Raw genomic sequence first — 6595 nt, 5'->3', positions numbered from 1 at the left:
AGTGAAAAATAACAATTTCTGCCAAAAATAAGACTGAAGACACACACACAACTAGACTAAACACAATGAGAAGGCACTGTTACATCTGGCCTCTTGCTTAAATGAGATTGTCTCTAGCTTTTGCCTCGATCTCCCTTCAGTTCCTGGAAGCCATCGAGGCGTGCCCAGGGCTCACTCCCTCTGTCCTCATCCTCCACCTGTGTCCTCTTCTAATTTGCTTCCTCTTTGCATTCTCTCTGGTGCACCTGGAAGTGCCACATTTGCAGACAGAATATTGACCACGTGAGCTCACACAGTTACCCGCATTTTACTGATGGGCAAGGCGGGGGAGGACATCTTAGTTTGACATGGCAAGATATCACCAAGAATTAATTTTGATTCTGCACAAGTATCTTTCAAAAACTGGAAGCATAATTTTTTTCTGGCAAATAACTAAAAAGTCCTCCTGTGTGCATGGCAATTGTCTTCCTTGGATAACACTTGGAGGATCTCCCAAGGACTTTGGGGTTAGGGTTTGATGCGTGACATCTTAATAAGCTCTTAATCTTTGCAATGTTGGGTTTGCTGGCTGACTGATCTAACCCTGTTTTATAGATGTAAACAAGTAATGTCTGTGTACATGGACACTGTAATGGACAATAAATACTGACCCTGAAATATTAAAATACAACTAACAGGTAGCAAAACCAATCAAACAGACCTAGTGAATATGAGGCTTTTTATATTTAGCTTGTTAGTTTCTGACTCTTCAAGCTTCTTAAAATATTAGTTTCTCTGCAGCCACAAGGGACAGAAATTTTTACATTAAAAAATTTAGACTCTAGCAAGAATATAGACCCCTTAGTCGAAACAACAAAAATACAACTGGACCTGGGATAAAACACGAAGAGTTGGAAATATAACAACAGAGGAGGCGTTCAGCTCTGATTGTCAGTCTCCTAGGAGCAACTGATTGCATAAAATGTCTGAAATCTCAACTAGCATCTTGTGTAACCGCTTAGCAGCAGATAAGGATTCTGGACGGCAGAAAGGATATCCCTGAATGACCCTCCCAAGTCAGGCCCATGAGGGGTTTCTCTCTCGTTCAAACCCAAAAGCCATAGCTTTTTCCAGTTTTACTCCCTCCCATTCCCCCGGGGCCTTTTGCTTCCTCCCGGGCTGAGCGAGCTGCGCTATTAAATACAGCTGCCGCCCTCCCATCACACAGCTCCCTGCGGCAGCCAAGCAGAGCGGCGAAGGACTCCGGTGGGTATGGGTGGCACAAAGGTCTGCATGGACTGTTTCTAAATACATGCTTAGAAGGGAAAACAGCAGAAACTTTTGTAGTGAACATGTTATTACAGACTGCCGCATTAATCACCGAGCAGCTCCAGGAATGTTGCTCTGCAGATCTTGCCACTCTAGATACCTCCCAGAGGCACTTTGGGAATTCATCCAAGATTCCATCAAACTTCTGGCTAAGCGGCAATACCTTGGACCTGCATCCACATCCCAAGCACAGTCAAAAAAAGCTGAACTTACCTTAGGTCCACTGAAATTTATAACTAGTGACAATTTTGTTGTCCTTACCTACCCCAGAGGTTTATGCTGGCTCAGCTGCCCCGGAAATTAGTCACGCACTGATGGAACTGGGGCAAATTCCCATTATAGGCAGAACAAAAAATTTCACAGCCATCACCCTCACAGCTGCAACCTCTTGTCCAAGGTCAGTTGGATCCGGCTCCTCCCCAAAACCTGTTAGAAGTTGGACAAATTGCCAAGAAGCTTTGAGAGAACTCATTTCTCCTCCCAGGACTGCCAAAGTGACAGCAAGCAAGCAAGAATCGGTCACCTAGAAGGGATGGCAGGACAGGCAGAGAGCTAGCAAGAATCACTCAGATAACCCGTTTTTCTGTTCTCCTTCCACTTTTTAAAGGGGACACTCATTCTGCGCAGCACAGCAGAACCAATTACACAACAAAAGTTTCAAACCTCTAATTACAGTGGATGTTTCTGCCTTAATATCGCTGGATGGAAACATTCGTGCAATGAAGCCACGGTGTCTGTGACAACATCATCACATGCCATGCTCATCAAATACTAGTTCATGGCTAAATTCTAGTGTCACCCTTCCTGGTGGTAATGACGTCTTACAGTTGAAAAAGAATCATTACCGAGGCTGTGTACAAATAAAATGTTTTCATATGAAACAAGGAACTCAATAAGCAAAATATTTTAACATATATTAATAATCTATGGCATATCTTTTCAGAAAGTCTAATTATTTTAAGGGCCAAAGGATGAAACTTCTGTGATAATGAATAGTCTAATCTTTCATAACTGGAACTAGGTCAACAACAAATTAAATTACCCAGCCAGCATGAAAAAGATGAATTGCAGGAAAATTAAAACTTGCTATTAAAATAGATTTCCAGCCTCTCTTGCTAACCTACCTGGAAGGGAAAAACCAGTAGTATCAGGATGTCAGTGCTGTGAGAAGGAGTGAGGCAGTGTTGTGCTGCTTCCCAGTTTCTGAACTGCAACAGTATAAGAACCAGAGATAAAATTTACACCAGTACAGTAGAAACAACAGGAAAGTTATTGCAGCCAGTTATGGAATTTTTTCAGTATGTCTGTTACTGGAAAAATAGGAGATAGATAGCCTGAAATTAATTCATGTTGCTGTCAAATCATAGCAGTGAGATCTTTTTCTCTTCCTTAGCTCTTTTTTTTTTTTTTTTTTTTTTTTTTTTTTTTTTTTTTAAGTAAAGGGTGTCTCAAAGCATTTAACTGGTTTTAGGTAGGTGTCGAATCTACTGGAAATGCAATTCTTCAACAGGGCTGCACTGTAACGGTGGGAGGGAAATGAAGCAGCCTTCCACCCCAGCCATGTCCTGTGGAAGGATGGCTCAAGGTGCAGCGTGCGGGGAGCAGGGCTGCTCGTACCCTGGTATCCCCCGTGGGTAAGTACAAGGTACCAGAGGGCGGAAGAAGGGGGAGCAAGGTCTGGCTGCCTATCGGTGGCTCTGTTCATGGAGATGTAGGCATACACTACAAGTGAAGCATATGCAGAAGCCTCATGATATCAGGACCTCTGCACCAAGCAGTATGACACTGCTTGTGCTTTAAACACTAATTATAATAGTAATAAAGCGCATACCTCCAAGATTAGAAGATCAATAACAAATCTGTACAAGAAAAGTTGTGAGAATATAAAAATCTAGCTTTGCTCTAGCTAGAGGTGATGTTTCAAGACTACCAAAAGGCTTTTTCCCTTTTTGCTATGATTTTGTTTTGGAAGAAAATAGAAAGTGTTCTGATTCTGATGAAGCCACTTACTTCAAAGTAATGCAGCTCTCTTGCTGCTTCTCTGAAGAGCACTATTTATTAAGACTGTAAAGTCAATGCCTCAAATCCCAGAAATAAGGCTGCTTGTACCTTGTGATCTGGGCTTTGGGTACCTATATATTACGATGTTGTCTTTAATTACATTAACATACCCTGTTGTCTCCAAGGATTCCTGTTCATGCAGTCACTGGGAAGCTATTCAGTATTCTTTCTGCTTTCCTTACTCAATGAATGGATTCCGGTCTTAGTTAAAATGCCTCCTCCACATCGGGTTCTGCTTATGAAACTATTAACTTGAAGTGATGGATTAGCGCTAATTTAACTACAGTGTTTGAAGGCTTTCCTGTAAATATTGAGGTACTGCCTTCGAAACATAGAAGACTTGATCTCTGCCAACAAGTTTGCATAATTTGAGAGCAGGCTGCTGTACAATGCACATTAAAGTAGTGCAAGCTGGGCCAAGTTATGCATGGGCCATTTGTTGGTTTGAAGTGATTTTGAAATTCAGATTTAGTTACACTGGGAATCTGCAGTACACCTGAAGAAAAATCTTCTGCCGAAGGAGGAAAACTCAAAAGGAAGCAAATAACTTCCCTTAATAATATGCAGCCTTGGTGACATTTTAAGCCTAGACTTTCAGCAATTTGCTTTAAAAAGGCAATGCTGCTCACAGTAACAGAAGCAGCAGCAGCAGGAGTCTGTGACTTTTTGTAGAATGCGATATTTGAGGTCAAGAGACAATGAGAAACAAGAAACAGCCTGAAGAAAGGACAATACAGTTACATCGCTTCCTCCTCTCGCTCTCCCCAATTTGAATAAATTGGCAGCAACGAGTGTTTCATCACAAGGAGAATCCCAGTCATATGACCTATTTTCATCTAATTACATGACCTACCCTTCCCCTCCCCCCACCAAAGGGCTTTTTTACCATTTACTCACATGTGTCTGGGAAATCATGACACGTGCAGAAAAGCTGTACCTCAGTGAGATGTGCTGAGATAAGTACCTCAGCTATGCAGATCTAACAATTAATTTTAATAAAGGCTGATAGGATTATTCATCTAATGTCCATTTCTGATTTTATGTCTCTGTGACATAGGGAGAGGCAGCATTAAATGGTGGCTTCTCTGTATTTAATACTCCCAGCATCAACTGAAAAGAGTAGGAGAGGCAGGGGTCTGAAAAATGGGTACGCAGAAAGGTAACGACAGCACCGAAAAATGGGCGCAACCTGCTGCGAGCATATTCTTTTTCTATTTCAGTAATAGATTACAATAGCATCGCTCTTCTCTGCTGCTACCTGCGTACGTATTTGCAAGGAAACGGGCAAAAGCTGTAACCTCTACCTTCCGCATAAAACCCCACAAGAAAGTCACTTACAAAAAGGGAAAAGAACCCAGAACCAGCAGGCAAGATGCCCAGATGTTTCTGCAGGTAAGGGCCGTTTCCACAGCTAATACCTACAGCAGAAGGGTGCTTCTAGAGGTGGTCACACTAGGGATTTTCTAGCTTGTGTTTGGACCAGAAGCCATGCCTTAATTTGGCTCGTTTTTTCCTTGATGTCAGCCTTCCCACGTTGTTTTCAAAATTTGCAGAGAATAGTTTACGATGGGCAATTGCTCAGTGAACCCAAGAATCTAAATCGCTAAATATAACTAAATCACTAAATCCCCACTAATCCTGTCACTACCCCAAGTTACGCAGCAAAAAGCTTAATTGCTATAAATGCTAATAGTATGAGGGACAGACTTTCCGATTCTCTCTCAAAGCTTCCAGTATGAACACTTTCAAAAGCAACCTGCTTGAATTTTCCACAGTCTGTTCCTGCCCCCCCGGCTAACTACTGGTAATACTAAGACCGTTAAAAGCTCTACCCATTGCAGATAGTCTAAAGTGGGAGGCACTAACAAACCTACATACTGCAGACACCAGATATTGAAATCCATCAAGCAACTGGTTTTACCCCTCCCTCCCACAGGGAGCTTTACCAAGTTTTATAGATCTGCTAAGATGCAAAAGCAGTTTGTAGTTCTACAAGTAGTTTAAAAATAGCTGTAAAATCTCACAGTATAGTCATCAGGATGATAAAAAACTCACAAAAAATAAAACCAGATGCAATTTCTTCACCTGATGGCACAGCAAAAAACCTCACAGGAATACTACAGTGTATTTCCCATTTTTCAGTACTTCTTTCCTACGGCCCCTCTGAAACAGCTATCATTTTCACGTTCTTTATAGAGTTTTCTGTGAATAACAAGAAGGGTTTTCTTCTCTTATTCTTTCAGATGTGGGGTTCGTTGCAGTTACTTGTGACAAGGCAGGGTAACCAATTCAGACGAAGTGTGACTAGCAAGTTGCTGATATTGCTCGAAATGCTTCACTTCTGAGGTGACCATGACCCCACGTGCCATAAGGCACATTGGAACGTGTATCGCTGCATCGCCCCAGGGAGCATCAAAGAACTGTCCCCATGACATACGTGGGGTACTGAAACACGGGAGAATTAAGTGATGTGCCTAAGACCACGTAGGGAATTCGTGAGGGCAGGCAATTAAATCAAATCCTCCTAAGTTCCAGTTCTTATCATCTAATCAACGCTCTCTCCCAACTACTTAAAATCATGTCACAGCACAGCCTTTTTGAGCCACAGCCAATATTTTTTTCTGGCCATATAAAAAAACCCTACTGAGTTAATTGGTTAAAAGGGATGTCATTCAGAGTCAGGAATAAAGGTTTGAGGAAAATAAAATAGAAAAGAATGTAAGGACAGAACTGAAGAGCAAGTGGTCTGCTCTTTAACAGTGCAGTTCAGAACAACAGCCAGAAAAAAATTAATTTTAAACTTGCCCCATCTCCTGTTAAACCATATTTAATTTCATGATTGTGATGCTAAGTGCTCTGTGATGGTAAGTACCACAGAGCATAACCTTTTCTCCTTAAGACACTATTTAAAGTTTGCCCTTTTTTTTTTTTCATATTTGAATGATTTTGAAATCCTGAGGCAGTCTCGGCAGCACATTCAAAACTTTCTGCAAGCATTTTTATGGTTTCCATGGTGCCTTTGTTGTGGGATCCTAAAGCCTTCAGTCTCTCATACTACATATTTTTACCTAAGGAAGACCAGCAGGTTTGGATTCTTAAAGCCTTTTGCGGAGCGCTCAAGATAGCTATTACTTTGAAATACTTCTGCAAGGGCCACAGGACATCCAGTGCAGTCTCCTCTGTGCTGGACTGCAGGCACTACAACCTCAGGCTGAGTCCTGAAGGA

The sequence above is a fragment of the Falco cherrug genome, chromosome 6 (genome assembly GCF_023634085.1).
Source record: "Falco cherrug isolate bFalChe1 chromosome 6, bFalChe1.pri, whole genome shotgun sequence".
Taxonomy (NCBI): Eukaryota; Metazoa; Chordata; class Aves; order Falconiformes; family Falconidae; genus Falco; species Falco cherrug.
This window is presented reverse-complemented; position numbering follows the sequence as displayed.